Source organism: Rattus norvegicus, chromosome 3 (genome assembly GCF_021556685.1).
Source record: "Rattus norvegicus strain SHRSP/BbbUtx chromosome 3, alternate assembly SHRSP_T2T, whole genome shotgun sequence".
Classification (NCBI taxonomy): Eukaryota; Metazoa; Chordata; class Mammalia; order Rodentia; family Muridae; genus Rattus; species Rattus norvegicus.
This window is the reverse complement of record NC_141536.1, coordinates 54,852,034-54,865,187: the sequence shown is the minus strand read 5'-3', so window position 1 is coordinate 54,865,187 and position 13,154 is coordinate 54,852,034. Positions and strand designations below refer to the sequence as shown.

The following is a 13,154-nucleotide window of genomic DNA, read 5'->3' as shown; positions in this document are numbered from 1 at the left end:
TCTGCCTCCCAAGTACTGGGAATAAAACATGTGTCACAACAGCCAGGCTGGTACATGCTTTTAATCCCAGGATTTGGGAAGCAGAAGCCAGTCTACCATACATAAGGAGTTCTAGGTCATCACAACTACATAGTGAGACTCTGGCTTAAGGCGGGGAGCGGAGGGGAGAAGGGGAGAGAGAGAGAACAAAAATCTAAACAATAACCCATAAGCGCAAGATATCTGAGCAACTTAAAACAGGAAAAAGTTACCCACAATTCTATTGCACTAACACAACTGCCATTTTTCATTTTAATTTAGTGAATTTCCACGCTCTGTGCTGGATATGGAAATAAATTTAGCCAAAGACTCTTTCCTCAAGGGACTTGGGGCCAAATAGGCGAGGTGGATATATAAAAAAAACAATTACAAAATGAAGTAGTAAGTGATGTAGCAAGAGTTATAGGCAGCTGGAGCTGAGGAAACAGGGGATTTAATAACTCGTGCTAAATGATAATTATGAGAAGCACCTTTGCAAACAGGAAAATTGTTCATGCTTTAATGTGAGTGATAAAACAAGATGGAAAATTGGAGGATTATACTATGTAAGTTAAAATTTCAGCCAGGCATAGCCACACACACCTCTAATCCTAGCACTTGGGAGGCAGAGGCTAGCATATTTCTGTGAGTTTGGAGACAGCTTGGCCTGTACCAGGATAGCCAGGGCTACACAGTGAGACCCTATCTCATAAGCCAACCAACCAACAAAACAAACAAAAACAAACAAACAAGCAAACTTCCAAAAGATTCCCAAGGCAAAGAAGACTTGAAATCAATTTTCGATGATGGGTTAGCCAAGGAAGGGAAATGGAAGACAGACCGTGAGGGAACCAAAATCACATCTAACCTGTTTGGCAGCTGTGGTGATTCTGGTGTGGCGGGAGTGAAGGATTTCCAGGAGCCAAAGGTAAAACTGGAAAGACAGGTAAGGTAAGGATAAGATAAAGAAGATAAGGGGAAATCACAGAGTGCTAAAGTGTGAACTTTAGCCCTTCACATCTGAGAAGCCCCGGAAGAATTTTGAAGTGGAAAAGCATGCTCGCATCCGGTACCACGAGTGAAAGAGTTAAAGACAAAAGTTAAAAAGCTGTGGCAGTAATCTAGAAGGGAGACAGTAAAAGCTTGGACTAAGACAGTAGCAGGAGAATGGATGGCTGGGTGGGCGGGGTCAAATTCAAAAGGCTCTTCAGTAGTAGACCGGGTGAGGCACCTAGGCCGGAAAACGAGTAGTGAGAAAAACATCACTGGCTTCCGGGTCTCTGGGTTCCAATCTCCACTCCTACTTCTGGCCCTACTTCTGGCTAATCTTGGTTGTCAACCTAATGACATCTGGAATCATCTAAAATCTAAGCCTCCCTTTCTCTCTGTCTCTGGCTCTCTGGCTCCTTGTCTCTATCTCTTCCTCTCTCCCTCCCTCCACCTCTTCCTCCCTATCTCTGTCCCCGCCCTTCCTCTCGTCTTTCTTCATTTCTGGATGTGTATTTCTGGCTGGCTTGGAACTCTGCACTTCTCTTGTATTTTCTTAATCAGATCTTTGAAGCAGGAAGACACACCCTAAATCCAAGCCACACCTTCTGGCGGCCGTTCTTATTAAAGGACCAGGAAGAAGGAAGCTTTCTTTCTTGCCTGTTGGCCCTGAGTCTCCTGCTCCTGTGGCCAGTATTAAATCAGTTTCTTCAGGGTTCCAGTATAGGCTGAACCCCAAGAGCTCTCCAGGAATGCTCCCCGACTCCAGCACCAGATTGGGAGTGCAGAGAAACACCTAGCCTTGAGGACTGAACGACTGTCAGATTTTTCTATTTTTCTGTTTTCTGTTTTCAGATTTTTCTTTTCTGTATGGTATTCCTTTGTGTGACTGTTCTACAACGCGTCTGCTCTGGGGGTTGGGGGTTTAGAGTTAGTATGAGCTGTGCTGCTCATGAATGTTCTTGTATAGTCCTCTGAATAACACACGTATTTCTGTTCAGTGTCTACCTAGATAGGATTGATGGGTTACAAAAACGTTTATGTTTAGCTGTGGCCCTGACAGCCACCCATTAGGATACCGAACTCCACTCCCACCAGTGTATGAGAGCTGCCCATACTCCAAATATAACAGACAGTTCACCTTTTTCATTTTAAGCTTTCCAGTGAGTCATAATCACATTTGACCTTAATTTACATTTTTTCCTGTTAACTAAAACTGGTAACTTAATCTTAACACTTTTCCCCCCACTATTTGAGTATTCTCTTTAACAAGGAACCAAGTTTTTGTCAAGTTTTCTATTATATTACTTAATATTTCAGTTTTGATTTGTAGATTTGGTTTTTTTCCTATATTCTGAATAAAAGTCCTTTATCTAATTTATGTTTTGCAGATATCTTTTCCTACTCTTTGCTTTCACAGGTTTAGAGTGATGCTTATGGGTCTTCTGTAATTCAGTTAGGTTGTTCTCTCAGGTTTGTCAAGTCAGTACTCGGTTTAGGAAATCTTTGCCTAAATCAGGTATGGCTACTCAAGTTTGTTATCCCAGCCCTTGTGAGACCGAGACAGGAAGATTTCCTGGCCTAGGAATTCAAGGCCAGTCTGGTCTGCAAACTATGTTCTAGGCCTGACAGGACTATATAATTTGTTAGACTATCTAAAACAAAACAAAAAACACCTAAAGCTCAGTCATTTTCATGAAAAGATTTCTACTATATTTTCTTTTAAAAAAATTCATATTTATAATTATTATTAATTTTATTTACTTAATTTTTAGGCAGGGGATCTCTATGTAGCCCTGGCTGTCCTGGAACTTGCTATGTAGAGTAGGCTGGCCTTGAATTCGTAGTTTAACATTCAGAGCTGCCCACAATCCATGTGGAATATATTTTCTCATATGGCTGTCTCAAACGGCCTCCTTATTGAAATGATTATTCTCTCTCCCATCCATACGCTCTGCCACATATGAATATTTCAAGTTTTTCCAATTCATCAAACAGAACACAGAAGTTCATTGTTCATTTTCTTTTCTTGATTCTTTGGGCAGTAAGACTCAAGGTAGGATAGGCTCTATCACAGTGGCAAACGAGGGACAAAGTGTCAGGGGCTGACTGCAAAGTCAGTGCAAGTGTGCCACATTGTAGCAGGAAATGCTGTGTGTGCAGTGATGGAGAGATCCTGGCCACTTTCGTCCTTTGTGTTTAAACCTCACACGAGTATGTGAGCTCTCCTTCTAACAGAAGAAGATGATGATGGTCCTTGGCCTGAGGGACACAGCTTCATCCTCTCACATTCAGTTGTCTCTATCTGGTAGCAGGGTCCATCTCTCTCACTGAACGAACCCACACAACCACACCCTCACTCACAGCTAATTGTATTTTCCATTTTGTGAGTTGTATCAGTTGTCATTTGTTATGTGTGTGTGTGTGTGTTTATAAATGAAGATGACTTTTCAAGATTTCTTGCTTTAAATCCTCTTTTGATCTAATGGTGCTATCTTTAACTTGTTTCGAGCTTGCTTTCTTACTACATTTTTACCTAGTACCATTGCAGTCTTTCTGTGTTGTTTTATTTGGATGCAATTTTTATAAGCAGCAAAGTATTGGCTTTAATTTTTAACACAATCTGAGAGTCCTTTTCTATTAATAGGGAATCTAAATTTAATAACTAAATGTATCATGCTTGGTGTAGCTACTGCCGATTCTGTCTCTGTCTTTGCGTGTGCCTCCTGTCTCTTTTCCTGATTGCTGTTTGCTCTACGGACGTTGATTTTGTTTGTTCTTAGCTTCTACTGTGAGTTCAGAAGGTGGATTTCCTTCCTATTCAGCTCCCAAGTTCCTGAGAGCTTTCCATAGATACTTTCTTTCATTGTTTAATCATACTCAATATAAAAAACCCCAAATGATTTCTGCTTCATTGCAGAAGAGGAAACACCATGGTTTTGTTCATTTGTCCCCCCCCCCCCCCCACTAGCCTCTGTTAACCCTTCTTTTTGCTGTTCTTTATTAAGTAGTCTGGGGTTGCAAACCCAAACATTTTGGGGGGGAAACACCACTTTTTTTTCTCTTCACAAAGTAATTGCCATTCTGATTTGTAAAATGCTGAAAAAATACAAAAGCCAGCAGTAAAAAAAACCTACCATGATTGTGCCACACTGTATAAAGAACTCTGGTGAGTATGTTTCCTTTTCATCTTTTTATTATGTATATATGTTATAGATCAAAACTTGCTCCCATTGCAGAGGACCCAGGTTCCATTCCCAGAAGCCATGTGGTGGTTCACAACCACTGATAACTTCAGTTTCAGGGCATAGAGTGCTTTTTTCCTGATCTCCTTGGGTACCTGGCATGCATGTGGTACACACACACACATGCAGGTAAGCATTCATACATACAAAATAAATCTAAAAAAAAAAAAATAGAAACTACGATAGGTGATGAAAACCGCCTTCCCTACCAACACACACACACACACACACACACACACACACACACACACACACATACACACACACGAGTCTTATTTGCTATGTTGCCTAGGCCAGTCTTTAAACTCAAGCAGTTTTCAAAAAAGTTTTTTGTTTGTTTGGTTTTGGTTGTGTTGTTTGTTTATTTTTGGAGACAGAATCTCACTGTGTAGTCCTGGCTGATCTGGAACTCTCTATGTGGACTAAGCTGGTCTCCAACTCAGAGAGACTCACCTGCCTTTGCCTCCACAGTGTGAAGGCACACACCACTATGCCCAGCTTTTTTAAAGAATTCTTGTTCCACATTGCTAAATTGCTTCCAAAAAGAACCCCGCCGTTATCAATACAATCTAAGGGTCTGAAGGAACAGTGGCTCAGCCGTTCTTGTCTAGGGAACATGGGACCAAGTCTCAGCACCCACACAGTGACTTATAGCTACCTGTAACTCTCATTCAGGGGATCTGACATCCTCTTCTGGCCTCTGAGAGACCAGGCACACAAGTGGTGCACTGGCGTACGTGCAGGCAAAACAGCCATATACATAACGCATAAATAGAAAGTAAAATAAAAAAATAAATCATATACGATATAATAATAATATAATATTTAGTGTACTGTATATTGTGTAAATACTATGTTATACCCCTTCGCTATGACTGTATTATTAGCATTTTAGGCTTAACACCATCAAGTCAGTTCTCATTATTAGTGTCTTAGACACCTCCATCAACTCTCTCCAACTCCAACCTTCCAGATCACGAGTTCTTTTTCTGATTCAGTGAGTCATGCTGTTGTGACTCACCACATTATGTCAAACCCATGGGAGATTGTTCCTGATATGCTTTTTTTTAATCACTAATAAAACTAATGCTTTGTTTAACTTAATTAGAAGGTTTCTTTTCTCTATTTTGAGTAGCTCCTCGGCTTAGTTTCATGGAAAGAAACTATATCGCACCAATCCTGTTCTCGCGCTCCCCTATCTACCTCAGTTTTGGTGCATAGACAGAGGAAAGGACAGTAGGGGATTTTAAAGGTGCGTTTCTAGAGGAGATTTGAAAGTGTATTGAGGCCTCCATACAAGGTAAAAACTAAAATAAAAAAAATAAAAAAGCTAAAAGGTTGAAGGTTTCAAGACTATAGGTAACCAAAAAATGTAATAGAAAAAAAGAAAAAGGCCCTTCAGTCAGTGAATGGAATAGACCCAGCAGATCAGTAAGAAGTGTTGGATTTTGAAAGAGAAGTGATCTACATTGCACTGATATATTTTAAGGCACAGCTGAAATTGCTCCTCATTTAGGAAGCTTCAGGCGTGAACCTCTGAATTCTCTCATTTACCTATCTGCACCCCGAATCTCACATGGGCGGTTTTCTGCTTTCCCTGTCACCAACTTTAGATTCCACGTGAACCATCTCTGCATCCTCGTGGCACTAGACAAAATATTCTGCCTCTAGCAGGTGCCCGACACATGATTCCTACACTCATTTATTAGACCATAGCAGTTTGCAAAATTGCAGGCCACTGCATTCACAAAGTGCCCAAAGTGGATACAAGCTCAGTAGACACACATCAGCTCGAGGACTCTGCCATGGTGGCTCCTTTACAAAGTTCATTTTACGTCTAGTATTTTAAAGACATTGGTTTTTCCTTTCCTGTCCAGAAGAAAGCACCATTCATTTCCTCTCGTATTAACAAGATGGTTAGAACTATGGTGTCAGGTTATCTCTTCTCTTCTCTTCTCTCTCTCTCTCTCTCTCTCTCTCTCTCTCTCTCTCTCTCTCTCTCCTTTTAAATACGCCATTAGATGACTTTTCAAAACTGAACTTACACTTCTAACCTATATCAGATGCAAAAACAAAAGTATCACTTGGCAGCCCGGATACCTCTCTCTTATTCTGGCATTTGGACTGCTTTCCAGAGAGAAGGAGAATGATCAAGAAGAGGATGAGGTGGGGGGGGAGCAGGGGTAGGGGTGGGGGGAGGAGGAGGTTCTCAATATATTTGACATTTCTGCATTGTTTCAAAATTTCTAAATGTATTTATGGTTATACATATGTCTTAGTTTGGTTTCTGTTGCTGTGATGAACATCAAGACCAAAAGCATCGTGAGGAGGAAAGAATTTAGGTCCTCTTAGAGGTTAGCATTCCCTCATCAAGGGATAGCAGAGTGGAGCTCAAGTGGCCAGGACTGAAGCAGAGCCCATGGAGGAATGCTGCTTACTGGCTTGCTTTCTTAGATACTTTCCTTACACACCCCAAGACCTCCAGTCAGGGGATGGCACTGACAATAGTGAGCTGGACCCTCCCTCATCCATCAGTAGTTAAGAAAATGACCCCTCTAGACACGCCCACAGGTCAAATCTGATGGAGGCCATTATTCAATTGGGATTTTCTCTTCCCAAGTATGTCTAGGTCTATGTAAAGTTGACAGACACTGACTTTGACAGTATGTTGTTATTTTTTGCTATACATTAGGACAGATTTGTTGAAGAAGGCACTGTGGTATACAGCTGTAGTCTCAGCTAATTTAGGCTAAATCAGGAGGATTGAGTCCTGATTCAATCCTGCACAGTGCAGGTAGAATGTGCGTTCAAGGCCAGCTAGGGAAAGATAGCATTAAAAAACAAAAAGACCACTTTTTCTGGAGATTAAACTCAGGACCTTGAACAAGGATGATGAATTAGTGTAAGATCTGAGTGATTTTTGTTTTCCCCCAATGTGATACATTTGTATTTTGGTTTAATCAACAAAATTTAGGGGTGGGGGGCATGAGTAATTGTGATAACACTGGCACACAGTTGGTTTAATATATTCCTCCCTTTACTTTTCAAATTGTTAAACTGCGCCATGTCGATCTGTCGCACTTTGTATCTGCAAACATTGTATAATCCTCACGTCCTTGGAAGGCGGCTGGAGTGCACTTTATGGGAGGGGAACATACTGTTCTAAAGTTGGTTATGATCTTTTAATGTCAGACAAAATGAATCAAAAGATTTTGATCATCTTGTACTTCTAGTTCTTTGCCGTGTATGAATTTAGATTTTCTTTACCCCGGTGTTCTGACAACAGGAGAAAGCAGTTGTATTTGTATTTGTATAGCATTTGTTTTGCTAGAGAGGTCAGAGAATTGTGTGGCCCAGTACCAAATCAGGGCGTTGGGCATGCTAGGCTGCTCCCTTGCCACTGAGCCACATCTTTGCCACTAACCCAACCTATTATTCATAAACCCTGGGAGATTTTTGAAAATTTGTTTTTACTATTTCTAGGTTTGTTATTATTGTTGTTGTTGTTGTTGTTGTCACTCTCTATGTGTGGATATTTTGCCTGTATGTCTGCCTGTGTGCCATGTGTGTGCTTGGTACTTGTGGAGGCCAACAGAGGATGTCAAATCCCCTTCGATTGAAGTCATAGTTATGAGATGCCATGTGGATCTTGGGAGTCAAACTCAGGTCTTCTTGAAGAACAGCTTAAGTATGGAGCCATCTCTCCAGTCCCTTCTAGAACAATCTTTATAAAGGATGTGGACACCTGAGCCTTCGAGCAATGGCTTCGTGAAGTGCACAGTCCAGGTAGAACGAACTCCATTCATATTTGAAATGGGCGTCCTTCAGAATTCAATGCGATAGTCATTTGTCCCCTGGAGCTGGAGTTATGGGCAGCTGCAAAGTACCCAGCATGGGTTTGGGGAACTGAACTTGAATCATCTGGAACAGAGGCACATTCTCTTAACCACTGAGCCATCTCTCTAGCCCCTATTTTCCTTTCTTCAGCTGACTCCATGTTGCACGTTGCCCAGGCTGACTCCATAATACTGAACTCAAGAGACCCCTCTATGCCAGCCTTTTAAGTTGCTGTCACCTCTCCCTGGTCCTTTATAACCAGTGCTGTTTGTGAGCATTCTGACCTTCGGGTGGTGTCCTGCTGTGTTGATCCTTTCTCCTGCTGATGGACATTTGGGTGGTTTCAGTTTGGGGCCTCAGCAAACAATGCCGAACATGTTCTTATCTCCGAGTCCTCAGGAGCGAGGATTCCTGCAGTATCTCCTTGGAACAGAATTGCCAGGTCATCCTACCTTCAACTTTACTAGGTACTAACTTTTTATTTTTTTCCTTTTCTTTTTTTTTCAGAGCTGGGGACCGAACCCAGGGCCTTGCGCTTGCTAGGCAAGCGCTCTACCACTGAGCTAAATCCCTAACCCCACTAGGTACTAACTTATGAACTCAAAAGGGACGGCACTGCCAGATTTAGCCAATTAAAGCCCAGAATGCTGTTAAATTCAAACGTCAAATAATCATAATTCTCAATGTAAGGATATTTCACGCAAAATTTATATTTTATAAACACTGACTTTATTCTAGAATGGTTTCTTTTCTTTCTTTTGGTTTTTCTTTTTCTTTTCTTTTCTTTGTTTTTGTTTTTGTTTTGAGACGGGTTCTTTCTACAAAGCTCTGGCTATCCTGAAACTTACTATGTAGATCAGGGCTGGCTCCAACTCACAGAGGTTTGCCTGCCTCTGCCTTCCAAGTGCTTGGCAACCTTAAGGTCAGTGAGCTTTACCAAACCACAGACGTTAGTCAGTGAAGAGTGAGTGAGGGGGAGGGGCGTGAACGAGGTGGTTGGGGGGTGGCAAAACACTTCTCTTCCTTTCCCTGCTGGATGGTCAACCCAGATGATTTTGAGGTTAGCCCAGAGGGCTCGAGAGCATGCTGACTAGTTATGTATACAACACACTGGCTCAACAAGTATGTACCACTAAGTGCATGGCAGGCTGGTGCCAGGTTCTGGAAATATAATTGTGAACAGGACCGACCAGGGTACTTGTCCTCACTGAGCTTCCAGCACAGTGAAGGAATGGAAGTCAGGGACCCTGAAGAGTATGCTAAGGGACCAGTGGCCTGCTGGCTGATGGCTTGTGGTTTTTGCTCACTTGGCTGGTGGGAATCTCCTACTATGGCTGATTGAAGAGCTGCAGTTCTGACATCCCTAAACACTTAGAAGGGAACTGAAGGAAACAGCCAGTGCTCAGGGTGACAGGCCCTGGCTCCGGCAGCCCATTGCATGTAATACTTACAAAGGACATTGTTGTTCAATCTGGCTCAGTTGTGGGCTTGGTGAAAAGGATTCAGATGGCATAGGAATTGATCTTTTTTTTTTTTTAAATCGAATTGAGAAGAAATCAATTATTGGGAGGTATAAGATAAAGTATTATTATAATTATAATTATTGTTTTGGTTTGTCTGTGTAGCCTTGGCTGTCCTGGAACTCACTCTGTGGAACAGTGATCTCGAACTCACAGAGATCTGCCTGTCTCTGCCTCCTGGGATTAAATGCATGCATCATCACGGCCAGGCAAAATGCATTTTTTTTTTCTGGGCAAAGTGGCTTTATTAGTGTGGCAGGATCACAACAGGACTTAGGAATTAGCATTGGGGCCCTTCTTCTTTTGGGTTGGGCCCTTGACAAAGCGTCGGTTGTACTGCATTCGCCTCTTGGCTCGGACCGTCTTCTTCTTCTTTTCTTGTTTGGCCACCTTGGGAGTCCGACCTCTCACTTTTCCAGCACGAGCCAAGGAACCATGGACTTTACCTCCCAGCATGCAGCCAGCTACTTCTAGAGTGGTCAGGGCCTCTACACCACACCGGCCTAGGGTGGTCTCATCCTCCAGTGGCGAGCCTGCCAGAAGCAGGACTTGATCTTCGGGGCAATGACTTCCAGCGCGGCCACATGAGCTCTGATCTGGGCGACTGTCTCCTGGCTGGTCACCTCGAGGGTGTTTAGTTCCTGGGTGCGGACAAAGAGCTGCATGTTGGCTACTAACCTGTGGACTCCGCTGCTGCTCCCACAAAGAAGTAGTCAAGGAAGAGGAAGAAGTGGGGGGGCGCACGTCCTCACCGTCTGCTGCGTGTCACCGCAAAATGCATTTTTTACATCTATAATATTAGATTTTTTAAAAATAATTTTACTTCCAAAGACAAATGTAAAAGAGTCTAATAGCCGTAGCTGTAAATTCTAGTCCCTCTATAGATGAGGGCTCAGGTCTCTACCTGCTGTATTGACCTTGCCTCAAGAGACCTTCAGAGACTTCTGCTTTGTTCCCTCGCCTCTTTATTGAGCCTTATAAACCCATTCTTTTCACAAAATTGACAGGACACTTGGCCTGGGCCAGATACTCCTCTAGAGGCTTCAGAATGAAGAACGCGGGCACAGGACCCTTTTCTATCTCTTCCCTGCTCTTTCTAGAGGAGTTCCTGCCATCTCTTCCTTGCCACGCTGACTTCCGTGTTTAGCTTTCTTTCTAGGGATATTTCAGTCGGGAAGGTTGCCCAAAGACGCTCTCCCCGTATTGTGTCCTTGTTCTTGAGGTCCTCAGTGGCAGACTGAAGGTCCCTTTCAGTTGGAAGTTGGAGTCTTCTGATCATTTCCATATTTTTCCTACCATGCAATCTATTACTCTGTACTTATTTTAAGTGATTATACACACATAAATGCAGACACGTTTTTCCAAGACAGATTCTTTTTTTTTTTTTTTTTTTTTTTCAGAGCTGGGGACCGAACCCAGGGCCTTGCGTGTGCTAGGCAAGCGCTCTACCACTGAGCTAAATCCCCAACCCCCCAAGACAGATTCTTGATATATGTCTTAGGGTTTTACTGCTGTGAACAGACACGTGACCAAGGCAACTCTTATAAAGGACAACATTTAATTGGGGCTCGCTTACAGGTTCAGAGGTTCAGTCCATTATCATCAAGGCAGGAGCATGGCTGCATCCAGGCAGGCATGGTGCAGGAGGAGCTGAGAGTTCTACTCTTTCATTTGAAGGCTGCTAGAAGATTGGTTTTCAGGCAGCTAGGAAGAAGGTATTAAAGTCCACGCCTACAATGACACACCTATTCCCACGAGGCCACACCTCCTAATGGTGCCACGCCCTAGGCCAAGCATATTCAAACCACCACACTGTATGACCCAGTAGGCCTTGGACTCATGGTCTTCCTTCTTCAAGCTACCAAGCAGCTAGGGTATCATGTATACAGCTTATAAAATTATCTACTTACATAATTTTTGTCTAGAGACATTTTATGCTTAAATTATTTATGTTATTTAACGAACTTTTCCTGAATATAAAAAATATACATTTGCTGTGCACAATTTGGGGAAGGACAGAAGTAGAAACAATAACTGTCATCAAAACAACCTAGTCATTGTCTTTTTGTGGTACATCCTTCTAGTCATTTATTTTTGTACAATCTTACAAATGGCAATCATATCCTCGTTTTACTTACTATAGCATACTCTGAAAATTCTGTCACTACCCTTTGGCATTTTTTTTTTTTTGAAGGTGTGAGTGCAGACGATACGTGAAGTTCCATTTTTAAGCTAAGCCCGGTTTTCTGCTTAGCTCCTTATAACTGGAAGAGGCTTCTTTAGAGGGTGGTTAAGTTTTCTCTTCATCCTAAGCTACAAGAAGGCAAGATCAGAATATGTAATTGTCCTTCTCCACAGCAGCCACAAGCAAAATGTAACTGAAGCAACTCGCTTATGCATGTGCCATGCGCCTCTAGTCATCATTAAAAAGGGCAAAACAACAGGAAACTCAGACTGCAAAAAATGCTGTCAGGAAGGTGTCTGTAGTCCAGTCTAGCACTCGAAGCAATCCTCTTGCCTCAGCCAACCAAGTGATGGGATTAAAGGCTTGGGCCACCTTGCCTGTCTGCCTTGGGATTTATTTACAGTTTATGAGGAATTGAACTCTGAACTAAAGTCCTGGAAATGAGAGGAGTCTAACCTCTTTGCTATAGATGGGAAAGTTGAAATAAGGATTTTTTTTAAATAGTTGTTGACATTAATGTCAGTTCTCGTAACTTCCTTCCTGCCCTGTGCTCTTTATGATATGACTTGCAAACTGAGCTTACTCTTAAAAGAAAGAGGGGGGGGGTAGAGGGCTTGCCTAGCTCCTATGAAGCACTAGGCTTGATCTCCAGCATACAGAAGAGCAAGCAAACAGTATCCGTATATATCATATGAAGTCATACATAGGTACACAACCATGAGATGGACGATGTATATCCATCATCTAAAGGCTTGCACATGAGTGTTCATGGAACTAATATAGCAAAAGGGGGGGGAATGCAAATGTCTATCAATAGTTTAAGGGACAAGGTGTGATATATTCATACAAGAGAATGCAACCATATGGCTATTAAAATAATTATGTCCAGGGAAACCATTTTATATCCAGAATAAACACTGGACGCTTCATCTAAAATTCAGGAAAATCCAAATTACTCTGTAGCATGGAAAGCAGAAGTGTGGTTCTGAGGGGGATGGAGGTAGAGCAGGGAGGAACCTCAAAGGGGTAGGTGGACGGGAGCTGGGTGGGCAATAGATGTTTGCTACTGATTGTACAGGGGGCTTCAGAGCTGTGTACACCCTAGCGTGGGACCCAAAGCCACGCACTTTACAGTGAGCCCATTCATTGTCAATAACGTTCGTTGTTCAATGTGTGACAGTTCTTAGGTTTCAAAAGCAGAATGTGACTGAGAACAGAAGAATCTGAAGCACAGGGACACTCCAGTGACTTCTGGCATAGCTGACAACCAAGGCTCTAATGATAGTTTATCTGAAGAAAACATTACTATGAGAAATGCAAAGTCATAAAAATAAAAAATAGAAATGACATTTTTGTTCCCCT

At 42.4% G+C, this 13,154-nt stretch overlaps 1 pseudogene; it reads right to left on the bottom strand.

Annotated features, from left to right (window-relative positions):
- Positions 1 to 9,809: 9,809 nt before the first annotated feature.
- On the bottom strand, positions 9,810 to 10,355 carry LOC147995498 (ubiquitin-like protein FUBI pseudogene; annotated as a pseudogene).
- Between the last annotated feature and the right edge of the window lie 2,799 nt (positions 10,356 to 13,154).